This window comes from Capra hircus, chromosome 28, assembly GCF_001704415.2.
Source record: "Capra hircus breed San Clemente chromosome 28, ASM170441v1, whole genome shotgun sequence".
Classification (NCBI taxonomy): Eukaryota; Metazoa; Chordata; class Mammalia; order Artiodactyla; family Bovidae; genus Capra; species Capra hircus.
Genome location: NC_030835.1, coordinates 2742346 through 2755331, shown reverse-complemented (window position 1 = coordinate 2755331; position 12986 = coordinate 2742346). Strand labels below are relative to the sequence as shown.

Here is a 12986-nt window from a genome sequence, read left to right as displayed (position 1 = left end):
TGCCCTCTCTGTGTCAAGTGCCCTGGGCAGGCCCCTGCCTCTCACTGCCCACCTGCATCATGAGTACAGGGGCATGATTGTACCATATATAATACGTATGTATCTCTAACATATATATATATGATGGAATATTACTTATCCATAAAAATGAGCAACACAACATTATTTGCAACAACATGGATGGGCCTAGAGATTATCGTATTAGACGAAATAAGGCATAAAGAGAAACGTAATTTCATATGATATCACTTATATGTGGAATCTAAAATGATGCAAATGAATTTATATGCAAAATAAAAACAGACATAGAAAACACACTTATGGTTATTACCAAAAGGGAAAAGGTGGGGGAAAGGATAAATTAGAAATTTGGGAATAAGAGATACACACTGCTATATATAAAGCAGATAAAAGACAAGGTCCTACTGTATAGCACAGAGAACTATATTTGATAGAGTGTATTAATCTATAATGGAAAAGAATCTGAAAAAGAACATCTATGTATACATATGTGTGTATTCATATACATAGAACTAGACCACTTTGCTGTACACCAGACAGTAACACAACACTGCAAGCCAAGTATACTTCAATTAAGAAAGATGTCAGGGCAGTTCAGCAGGAAAAGGATAGTCTTTTTCATAAATGACATTGGAAACAAATAGACACAAGGAAAAGAATGAATATCATACACAGAAACTAACACCAAATGAAGCCTAGCCCTGACATCTCCTTCTGCTTTAGTGACTATGCCAAAGCCTTTGACTGTGTGGATCACAACAAACTGGAAAATTCTTAAAGAGATGGGAATACCAGACCACCTGACCTGCCTCCTGAGAAATCTATTTGCAGCTCAAGAAGCAACAGTTAGAACCGAACACGGAACAACGGACTGGTTCCAATTTGGGAAAGGACTACGTCAAGGCTGTATATTGTCACCCTGCTTATTTAACTTAAATGCAGAGCACATCATGCAAAATGTGAGGCTGGATGAGGCACCAGCTGGGATCAAGACTGCCAGGAGGAATATCAAAAACCTCAGATATGCAGATGACACCACCCTTATGGCAAAAAGCAAAGAGGAACTGAAGAGCCTCTTGATGAAAGTGAAAGAGGAGCGTGAAAAAGCTGGCTTGAAACCCAGCATTCAAAAACGAAGATCATGGCATCTGGTCCCATCACTTCATGGCAAATAGATGGGGAAACAATGGAAACAGTGACAGATTATTTTGGGGGCTCCAAAGTCACTGCAGATGGTGACTGCAGCCATGAAATTAAAAGACGCTTGCTCGTTGGAAGAAAAGCTATGACAAACCTAGACAGCATACTAAAAAGCAGAGACATCACTTTGCTGAGAAAGGTCCGTCTAGTCAAAGCCATGGCTTTTCCAGGAGTCATGTTTGAATGTGAGAATTGGACCATAAAGGAGGCTGAGCACCAAAGAATTGATGCATTCTAACTGTGGTGTTGGAGAAGACTCCTGAGAGTCCCCTGGACTGCAGGAGATCAAGCCAGTCCATCCTAAAGGAGATCCGTCCTGAATTGGAAGGACTGATGCTTAAGGTGAAGCTCCAATACTTTGGCTACCTGATGAGAAGGACTGACTCATTGGAAAATTCCCTGATACTGGGAAAGACTGAAGGTGGGAGGAGAAGGGGATGACAGGATGAGATGGTTGGATGGCATCACTGACTCGATGGACATGAGTTTTAGCAAGCTCCAGGAGTTGGTGATGGATGGGAAGCCTGGCATGCTGCAGTCCATCGGGTCTCAAAGAGTCAGACACGACTGAGCAGCTAACACTTTCACTTTACTTTTTCTTCAAAATATTATAATTTCAGCACATAACCAATAAAAGATTATTGATGAGAAAAAAAAGAATTGCTGGACACCAACTTCAGGAGCTAATACTTCCTCCTTCATGTGTGGCAGGAAGAAGAAACATATCCCCTCGTGAGCCTCTCAGAAGTGCTGGGAAGCTCTCCCTCTCTATTTCTTCAAACATCTCTTCCCTCATGACCTTGACTGGGCAAACACTCCATCCCTGAAACAATCCTGATGGTTGTGGAAAGTGGTGCGTGGACTGCCTAAAGCCCCCTGGTCTCGCCTGCTGGGCGGCGCTGGCTCGCACCGTGCCTCTGGGCTGGTACAGAATAGAGGAAGACGCTGAGAGAGGCCAGGGCGCTGTGACCAAGACGAGGGGAGGAGGGCTCTGAAAATACAGTGTCCCCTGCAGGGTGCTCGAAGGGGAAGGGAACTGAGACTGAGCCGTGTGTGTGTGTGTGTGTGTGTGTGTGTGTGTGTGTGTACGCATGTGTGTGTGTGTGTGATAACGTTAGTTCTTCCTCTTGGATGTGTTGATGGCCCTTCTTACCCTTCCCAACCCCCGCCCTTCTCCTGGCCAAGTCTATGTCCCAATCTCAGCTCTGCTGTCTCAGAACAGAGGCCTCCCTGGGGCCTCTGTCCTACCTATGCCAGGCGCCTTGGGCAGGTCCCTGCCCCTCACTGCCCACTTGCACCAGGGGGGAATGGATGCATGTACGAGTGTGGGGGGCATGATTTGCGTCCTGAGGGTTCTGGTCGGAGGTGTGACCTTCACTGACCTCAGCCTGCAGTGGAATGACAAGGGGCATAGGCATCTGCTCTGAGGAAAACCTGGGTGGAAGGCCTGGTATGGCGGGTTCTGCTCTCCAGCTGGGGGAGAGGGGCAAGAGAACTGCTCTCTAACCACCCACCCCAGCCCTAGCCTGCCCCTCATCCACCTTTCTCGGCAGCTGTGTTCCAGGGCAGGGGACAGCCCAGTTAAGCTCAGCACCGAAGGGGCACAGCTCCCCTGCCTGTGGCACTGTGCCCTGAAGAACAGTCCTGGAGAGCAAGCTGGGGGATGTCTCAGCCAGGAGCAGCTCTGGTTGGCACCGGCCACATAGCCAATGGGCTCACTGTAGGGGTGGGTCTGGGAGCACCAGGTCTTCCTGGATTCAGGCCACTGTGCCCTGTACCTGGGCATCACCTCACCCACAGGCATTACTAATAATGACAGCTAGCACTTAGTAGGCAGTGGCTATAGACCAAACACATTAACTTGACAGTAAATATTTCAGTGGGATTGTGAGTCACCCCAAGTCAGAGTTTAACACGGGGAAGGTGTGGGGATTCAAACCCAGATTGCTCTTGCATTCCCTGCCCTCCCGTCCTGCATGGCCCTAGACTGGCCTCCCCGTGGGTTCACCCTCTGGCTCCTCATTCATCTCCTAGCGGGCTCCCTGCTGCCAGCAGGTGTGAGCAGAGGGCCCACGACACCCATCACCGGAGGGACATCTGGGCCCAGGAGGCAAGGGGCTGGCCCAGGTTTCCAGGAAAGCTGCCTGGCTCTTGCCAGGCCAGGGTCTGCTCACCTGGTATGGGGGAGCTGGACGCCTCCATTTCCCAGAACCTGTTCGGAGTTCCCTCTTTTTAAGACACTGCCTGGAGGAAGCGCCGGCTCCCTGCCCCCTCTCGTCACCCCGGAGGCCCTCCGTGGCCTTGGCCCTGCCCCCAGACCCCATGTGACCAGCGGGCAGGGGAGGCGGGCAGGACCAGGAGGAAGCTGCCCAGGACGAACATCGTCAGTCGGATCCAGGCTCCCCGGCTCCTCAGGGCCTCTGGGGATGGTGCGCTGATGGCCGTCCTTGGCCTGCCAAGAGGCTGCCGCAGCCTCGGCTCAGGAAATATTCCACGGGTGCGGCTGACCTCTGCCAGGAAAGGATGGGGCAGGGCGGCTCGCACTCGCGAGCCTGGGGTTTGACTTGGTGCAGCGCGCCCCCTGGTGGCCGCCCTCATGCACTGCTTCCCACGCCCCGGGACCTCTCCCTCGCAGCCCCATCTCTGCATCCTTCCCGGCCGCTGGACCCGCAAACGCCGACTCGCCCCTCCCTCGTCTGTAGCCTCACCTTTTCTGGGGCCAGGGGCGGCTCGCAGGGTATACGGGCTTCCTGGGGCTTCCTGTGCAGGCTTCCTCCGAGCAGAGCCCCTGAATTGCGCACAGCTGATCCAGTTCTGTCTGGAGAGAGGGGAGGAAGTTGGGGCTGCAGAAGTCATTAGCAGGGGAGGAGCCCGCAGGTTGCAGGGGGAGGAGCTGGGCCACTTTTCGAAGTCCCAGCATCGCCCAGATCTCCCCAGTCTGTGGATTGGGAAGCAGGTCGGAAACATTCCGTCCATTTCCCAAGGTGACAGATTGCATCTCTGAGGCTTGAAACCAAGGTCTGCAGCTGATTGCGAAGCTTTTGAAAATCAAGGCTGAGGAGGGAAGTAGGCGGGTGGCCCTCCGTCTCCTGCCTACAGTGGGGCTCTGGTCGGCAAAGAGCCCCCTTTGCTGATAGTGGACTCAGAGTGGCCCCTCACTCTTGTCCTCCCTGACCAAGGCAGGGGGAGCTGGCCCTGGACTGGTAGCCCTGGAAAGCCTGATTCGGCATCTGGGCAGAGTGGGGGCTGGGGTGGAGGCTCCATCATTCCAGGCTCAGGGAGGGGACGATGGCCAAGGCAGGTGATCACTCACCCTAATCACTGCGATAACCTCTTGTCAGCCCTTGGGGACTGCTGGGAGTGGGGTGGGCTGGACCATGGTGGAGACGCACCTCTGGCACAGGTAAGGAGGCCCATGACCTGAGCAAGGGCCAGAGCTCAGGGATCCTGAGGAGCAAGAAGTCATGTCCTGCTCTTGGCCTTCCTGGGGGGACTCAGCTGGAAAGCAGCGGACCAGGCCCTCTCTGTACTTGCACCAAGGTGGGCTAATGCTCTGTCCAGGCCTTCTGGGGGAGACTGGAGCTGGCGTGGAAAGAACGACGCTGTTGGAGTCAAGCACCATTGAATCGGAGTCCTGTTGTGGACACTTCCCAGCTGGGTTAGTCACACTGTCTCTCTACACCCCATTCCCAATCTGTAAAATAATAATAATAATATAGCTGACTCCAGGGTCTGTTGTGAGGATTGAGGAGTTAAGTCATGCAGAGAACTTGGTTACAGGCTGGTGCTAGTTCTCACGGCCGTGAGGCCTCAGCACTGAACAGGGACCCATGAAGGGCTGGTTTCCTCCATCTTCAGTGGCAGCATTAATTAAGGCAGTGTTTAGTTCTTAAACTGGGTTTCCTGCACAGTTTAATAAACTCTGTATTGTAATTTAACACAATAAATGAAAAAGTAAGCCCTTTTTAGAAGGTAGGATTACCACTTTAAAGTCAAACTCTCCCAAGTAATTTTAATGCCTGAGTTTGAATTTGTATTTAAAATCAAATTGGCAGCAGGTGACACAGAATGTGTCTGTAATGTTTAGCATGCTGGGCCCTGTGAAGCAGATCTCTGGGGGAGCCAGCAGCCACTGTGTGGGACTTTTCTGAGACCTCCTGGGTGACTGGGCGAGGACCCACACCCTCAACAGGAATCTGTGCCCATCACTGAGTTAACTGGCTTCCATGAAAGGAAAAGTTCTGTGTAGGGGCTCTGTGGGCCTGAAACCCCCCAGAAATCAGGGTGACCACACAACAATCCTCTGGAGGCCTCTGTTCAGTGAGCCAGTGAACCCCAGCAGTCACAAATTCACCTAGAAAGACACTGTAAGTCACATTTCATTAAAAATTTCTAGGGGATTTTTGTTTGTTTGTTTTTTACCCAGCAAAGTTGTTTGGTTTTTCTAGTTGCTATAAGTTATAAGCATAGGAAGGCTACATATTGTTTTATGAATTGAAGTATTGAAGTTGATGCTGGAGCCCAGAGATTGCTTCCCCCTTCTTTTGAAGAGGTTTCCCACTATTAGGTAGAAGAAACACTGGAACAAGGGGCCTTAGTGCGCCAGCCAAGAGTCCCACCTGAGAGCTATGGTAAAGCATCTTCCTCTCTTGTAAGGTTTTGGGGACCATCCCCCAGTGCTCACGTTGCTACTCACATACACATCCCAGCTTAGTAGACGGTGGTGGTCCAGTGGCTAAGCCTCTGTGCTCTCAATGCCCGGGGCCCAGGTTCAAGCCCTGGTTAGGGAACTAGGTCCCACATGCCACAGCTGAGTTCATGTGCCGCAGTGGAGGTTGAAGATCTCATGCGCTGCAACTGGAACCCGGTGCAGCCAAACAAACAAATACTAGGAAAAAAAGAAACACCAAACCAATTATAATGTGAAAGTGTTCGTTGCTAGCCCACCAGGCTCCTCTGCCCATGGAGTTCTCCAGGCAAGAATCCTGGAGTGGGTAGCCATTCCCTTCTCCAGGGGACCTTCCTGACCCAGGGATCAAACCCGGGTCTTCTGCATTGCAGGCCGATCTACCAGGGAAGCCCAGTTATAATAGGGGTACCGGGTAATCCTGACTGTAGTTGGCAACTGTGGCCACGAGATGGCGGGCTCCACACACGGCTTCCAGCACTCCTGGGCTTTTCAGCTGTGAGCCGCCACCAACGTGAGGAGGCCCTTCTGTGCGGGTGGGAGAGGCTCTGTGGCTTCAGGGAGCTGAGGAGTCACCTGCACAGCACCTATGATGCAGGGAAACGCATGCTACTGGGGGAGTTCAGGGCTGGGACTAGGGGAAGGCACGTGAGGCGTGTAGGGTACAAATTTTAAGGAGGCTGTGTGTGCCTCACTTGCTTCATCCAGGCCCCGGGTCCACGGAGCTGGGACGGGTATGTGAGTAGCAACATGGGCACCGGGAAATGGTCCCCAAGACCACAGCGCAGAGGAAGGCGCTTTCCTATAGCTCTTGTAGCTGGGCACTGGGGCCTGCTGCCCTTAGGGTGCGGCCAGGACCGTCAGCTGTGCTTTCTGGGAGGGACTAGCAGGATGCGCAGGGTGCTGCCCCACCCCAATCCCGCTCGAGTCAGCGGCCAGCGGGAGGGTGGCAGGCGGAGGCCGCAGGCTGCGGTGGCTGCGCAGAGCGCCGCCCTGGAGGCCCCTCTGCTGGCCTGCAGCGCTCCGCGGCTCCGCTGAGACAGAGGAGGAACGGCTGTGTTCTACCAGAAGCACCGTGGCGCTGGCAGCTGTGGCAGGTGGGTCTCTGCCCGTGGGCTGAGTCCTCGGTATCACTGATGACACTGAGAAAAACAAAGCAGCGGGCAGGGTGGCCCCTGGAAGCTGGGTGGGAAGAGCCGATCAGTGAAGAAGGCGTGGGGTGTCGGCTGTACCGGTGGAGGAAGAAGTCAGCAGACATTCTGGTAAGTCTAAATCATCATTATGTATAAAAGAAATGAGAGTAGCGAATCAAGGTGGGGGTGTGAGGAACAGGGTGGAAACAAAATCGCATAAGACACGGTAGCCAATTCTGAACACCCGCAGCAAGACGGGGAGAGTCGGAGCGCTGAGACTCTGGGGACTTGGCTTTGCTCTGGTGAGCACTGTCCAATATGGATACAAGGTGAGCCACGCATGTAATTAAAACTTTGTTAGCAGCCACCTTCAAAAGAGAAGGAGGTGAAATTAGTTTAATATATTTTATTTAATGCAATATATGCAAAGTTTTATAAATTCAACATGTAATCAATATAAATATTACTACTGAAAGATTTTATATTCTTTATATACTAATTTTTCCAAGATCTGGTATGTTATTTACATTTATAATGTAAATCTCAATTTAGATGCTAAATTTCCATTGAAATATTTCACCTATATTTAGATTTCCCAAAAGTTAGTGTTGAAAGAGGTGATTCATCTATCCAAATTGCTCCAAACATTTGTAAAAGCTTTTCAATAACTGGATTATGTATCAATTTTAAAATTATAATTTAAATTAATTAAAATAAAAGTAAATGGTTTGGTTGATCCCATTTCAACTGCTAAATAGCCAAAGGAGGCTAAGCCCTATTGTATTACACAGTGAGGCACTAGACATTTTAAAGTCAAATATGAATGCTAAAATTTGAAGAGTAACAGGTGAAGGAGCAGAATGTCTAACTCTTAAACCAGTAGAGGGAGATAGAGACAGAAAAAAGGACTAATACATTCAACAGGAGGAAGAAAGGGGGGAAAAACCTGAAAGGACAATCATGGCAAAGGAAAACCCCAAAGAAGAAAGTAGAATATAGGTGTAACTCTCTCAGTATCATAGTGGATGTAAATAGATTAAGCTCACATATTAAAAGCTAGAGATACTTAGGTTTGATTTTAAAATTATAGCTGTAAACTATATGAACACAGAAATATGGAAAATAAATGAATTAAAAAGGATACACCGGCCAAATACTAGCTACAAGAAAACTTTGTAGCAATACTAATATGAAATAGAATCAGGAAAGACCTTTACTGAGGACAAAGATTGTCAACGCAAGATGCTAAGAGGACAAGTCTCAGAGATGCGGAAGTCTCGGACCTGTCAGCGCCTGACAGCAAAGCCTGGGAGGCGGAAAAGCGGCCAGATGAGCCAGTTTCCTGGTTTTGATGTAGCAGTGTGTTTACTCGAGATGTAGTCATCGGGGGAGACTAGGGGAAAGGTACTGGGAACTCTGGATAATGTTTGCAACTTCCTGTGAATCTATTATCATTTCAAAATGAAAAGTTTAAAACATAGAATATAAAATAGTGAATGCTCACTAAAAGCAACTATATACATTCCTAATCTATTATGTATGCACATAGAAAGGTCATCTTAGGATGTTAAAACTTTGCTAATGTATATTATTAATCATCCTTTTAAAGATTTCTCTAAAGATCAAAAGGCAAAAGGCATATGATAATTAGTATATATAACTCCCCTTCTCCCATCAAGAGGTGGGACATGATGCTCTGAAATTTCTGCGCATAGCCTCTAAGAAATCTGTCGTCCTCATTTTCTCTCCCTGGGAGTTCAGCTGCCCTGGGGTTTAAAGCGTGTGTTCTATCCAGTGAGTGATGAGAGGCCACGTGGGGAAGGAAAAGTTGTCAGGAGCACCGAGGTAGCAGTCTTGTGAATAAAGATTCTTGGATATTCCAGCCCCTCCCAGCCCCCGAGTGAATGCAGGCAGTGGCCCCCAGCCCGCACTATGTGGAGTGAAAGAACTGCCCAGCTGAGCCCTGGCTGCTTCCTGTCCCATGGAATCGTGTGATACGATAAACAGCTACTCTTTTAAGCCATTATATTTGTCACACACCAGTAGATATCTGAGACACTCTTTGATAAAACTTGGAAACATTGACGATTAAACATTTAACTGAGCACCTACTGTTTGCCAGGTTCTGTGCTCCAGGCAGGGGGTACGGAATGAGCAAGAAAGAGTCCCTGACTCAAGAGCTCACAAACTGGAAAAGCAAGGAGGCAACGCTAACAGCAATTCGCAGAACAGACACAGGGGGGGCAAGCGTAAGGTGCTCTAGGGGCAGGGGAGGAGAAAGACTCCTACCCCAGAAAGGCAGGAGTGGGGATAAGACATCTCTCCCTGTTGCTCCACCCTGCGATGACTGCTAGGGGCATTCTGTGACGTGTCCCTTCAGTATATTCTGTGGACAGATTTTGGCACGAATGCAACAATAATGCTGGTTATAGATAACGCGGAAGACTTGCCATATACCAGGTGCTGAGAATCCCCACTGTCCTCACACCCACCCATGAAGAAGGGTATGGCTGGGGTCCCTCGTGCCGATGAGAAAGCTGAGGGTTAAGGAGCTGAAGTGACTTGCCCAAGGTCAGGCAGCTAACGAGGTGTGGAGGCAGGACTCAACCCAGGTGCTCTGATCCCAGGGCTGGTCTCACAGCCATAACGCTGCCAACATGCTCCTCTCTCTTGTTTAGTCACCGTGTGTGTGCTAAGCCACTCAGTCGTGTCCGACTCTTTGTGACCCTGTGGACTGTAGCCCTCCAGGCTCCTCTGTCCATGGGATTCTCCAGGCAAGGATACTGGAGTGGGTTGCCATGCCCTCCTGCAGGGGATCTTCCCGGTCCAGGGATTGAACCTGTGTCTCCTGATTGACAGGTGGATTCTTTACCACGGAACCACCTAGGAAGCCCCAGTCTGCTCCTTAGGTGAGCATATAAATCAAGCATTTCATCATGGTACTAAAAATAACATCTGAAATGGCGTGTTAATGACGGTATAACACGTTGTTTTAACGTCTCCTGTAGTTGAACAGTTCACATCATTTCCAGCATGCAGAGAGAATTTGCACACAGATGTTTGCTCTCGTGTTTATTTATGTCCCCACCTTCCTCCATTATTTTAGAAAGATTTGAGGTAGATACATAAGAAATGTTTTCTGAATAGTGGGTCACTTCCTTAGGAAAGGTTCACAGAGGGTACATAAAATGGAGTTTGGGGTTTTCCTAAAAGAGGGTCTGAAGGAAAAGGGCAGTCTCTGTGGGTCATAGCCACACAGTTATGTCCACCCCAAGCAGCGAGCGATCATTCCCACATTTCGTGGTTCTCCAGAAGGACAGAAAGGTGCCTCTTAAGAGGACCCTGCCAGAGTGAGCTGTAATGAAACTGCCTGTCAGTGTTCTTCAGAACCTGGTGAACCTGCAGCTGAGGTTTGAGAATTCAAATGTGCTCCCTGGGCTGGTGCCTCACTGGGTGTGAGCAGGAAGCAGAAGCGGCCTTGCCTCCCGTCCCGTCCTCATGCTTCAGGGTCAGGCCAGCCTCCGCAACGGCTCCGGCGCTGGCAGCTTCCCGTGGTCTCTGGGGGAGCCTGGCAGTGGGGGACCCTGTGTTGTTTGGGCTACAGGTTCTGTTGGTAGTTGGTGGTGGGGCCAGGGACCTGCCTTCAGAAGCAAGCCCTTCCACTGCGCCTGCACACACTCACAGATGCCCCAGCAGGCCAAGGGGGAGGGATCGGCAGCCCCGTTTTAGAGATGTGTGGGTGAAGGCTCAGAGAGGCGTGACCTGCCCAGCCAGCACTGCTGTTTCCCAGCCTTTATTTTTCTGTCCTCCATGAAGAGTCCTGGCTGTCCTTCTAATGAGTGCTATGGCCCCTGGGACCACGCTGGCCCTGGAGCATGGGAGGAGAAGGCGTTTCTCTCCATTTCCTCCTAATTTCCTATGTGATATAATGGTGGAAACAGCGAGCCTCTGAGATAGTGCTGTGCTGGTAAACGCTAACAACTGGCTCTTGAACAATCTATCTGCCTAAGTTTATTATAAATTTTACTGATGTGTGCCACATAATTTAGAAATAATAAGGAAATATATGATTTTCTATTGCAAATTCTATATGGCCAATTGATTCTTATAGAAAATACTCATTAATTTTTGCCAAACTCTTGACTATATAGCCAAGGTATAGTCTCAGTTTAACCTTATTTGACAAATGGAGTTGCATCCTGATACACAAGGCTTGCCAAATAATTTCTAATCATTAAATGCAATATGTAAAACTATTTCTCATCCTCATACAGATTATATTCCTTAAACAGTTTTCAGATTTAGCACTATGTACGTCAGTACTTTTTTCCATTGCCAATGCTCTGAGTGACTTTGTTGAACTGGATGATTATTTTCAGATGCTGGAAAAATATTTTCTCTGTTTTTTAAGTGCTATTCACAACACGATAGCTATAGACTCAGCGCAATTTAAATTTTATCTACATTACTAATACAGAATGCTGAGCTGGATGAAGCACAAGCTGGAATCAAGATTGCAGGGAGAAATATCCATAACCTCATATATGCAGATGACACCACCCTTATGGCAGAAAGCAAAGAAGAACTAAAGAGCCTCTTGATGAAGGTGAAAGAGCAGAGTAAAAAAACTGGCTTAAAACTCAACATCCATAACTAAGATCATGGCATCTGGTCCCATCTCTTCATGGCAAATAGTTGGGGAAACAATGGAGACAGTGAGCGACTTTATTTTGGGGGGCTCCCAAATCACTGCAGATAGTGATTGCAGCCATGAAATTAAAAGACGCTTGTTCCTTGGAAGAAAAGCTATGACAAACTTAGATAGTGTATTAAAAAGCAGAGACATTACTTTTCTGACAAAGGTCCATCTAGTCAAAGCTATGGCTTTTCCAGTAGTCATGTATGGATGTGAGAGTTGGACTATAAAGAAAGCTGAACGCCAAAGAATTGATGCTTTTGAACTATGGTGTTGGACAAGACTCTTGAGAGTCTCTTGGACAACAAGGAGATCCAACCAGTCAATCCTAAACGAAATCAACCTTGAATATTCATTAGAAGGACTGATGCTGAACCTGAAGCTCCAATACTTTGGCTACTTGATACGAAGAGCTGACTCATTGAAAAAGACCCTGATGCTGGAAAAGATTGAGGGCAGGAGGAGAAGGGGATGACAGAGGATGAGATGGTTGGATGGCATCACCGACTCAGTGGACATGAGTTTGAACAAACTCCAGGAGATGGTGAAGGACAGGGAAGCCTGGTGTGCTGCAGTCCATGGGGTCACAAAGAGTTGGACACGACTGAGCAACTGAACAACATTACTAATGCTTTCTCCACTACTGTCTTAAGGTCAGTCAACAAAATAATAATTTAAGTATTTGTTGGTAGCATTTTCCAGTTTCCATAGTGTAAATTCTCCCACCATGGCCAGTTTAAAAAATACCAGCATGACATCACTAAGTGCAGAGTTGGGAGGTGTGCATCAGGGCACTGTTATAGAGCATGCCCACCACGCAGCTGTGTGAGGCGCTGGTGGCCTCAACAGAACCCAAGGCCAATGTAACTAAATGAGTTGATTCTGAGTACTTACTACCTTTGTTTTAAATATGATTTGTCTATTGATAAGTTTATATAACATGTAGTTAACTGTGAAGCTTTAATAACACAGGAATATTTTCCTTTTCTCTGAGTCAATCATGTTTTTTTGGTTCTAGAGTGAATATTTGAAACCACAATATTGTCAATGTGGTTTATTCATTTTCTAGTTTTTAGAGTCAGTGTATTGATAAAGCAAGAAAGATTCTTTTAGTTAGCTAACAGAAATATTTTAAACCGTGATGATATGAAAACAATGATATAAGAAGCAAAAATAAGGGGAGGGGGAAAGAAAGAAGACTAGCTAAGCTAGTGTCCTTGTCTCGTAGAGCAGCAAACAGTCTTAATGT

The 12986-nt window shown here is 48.2% G+C and overlaps 1 protein-coding gene across 2 annotated transcripts in view; it reads right to left on the bottom strand.

Moving 5' to 3' along the window:
• Window positions 1-3479, bottom strand: part of ARHGAP22 (Rho GTPase activating protein 22) — a 181693-nt gene extending 178214 nt beyond the window's left edge. The window contains exon 1 of one of the 2 annotated variants that reach the window (XM_018042511.1): window positions 3396-3479. The gene's annotated coding sequence lies outside the window, so the exon portion shown is untranslated. The remainder of the gene's footprint in view (window positions 1-3395) is intronic. The other variant, XM_018042513.1, reaches the window with a different exon arrangement.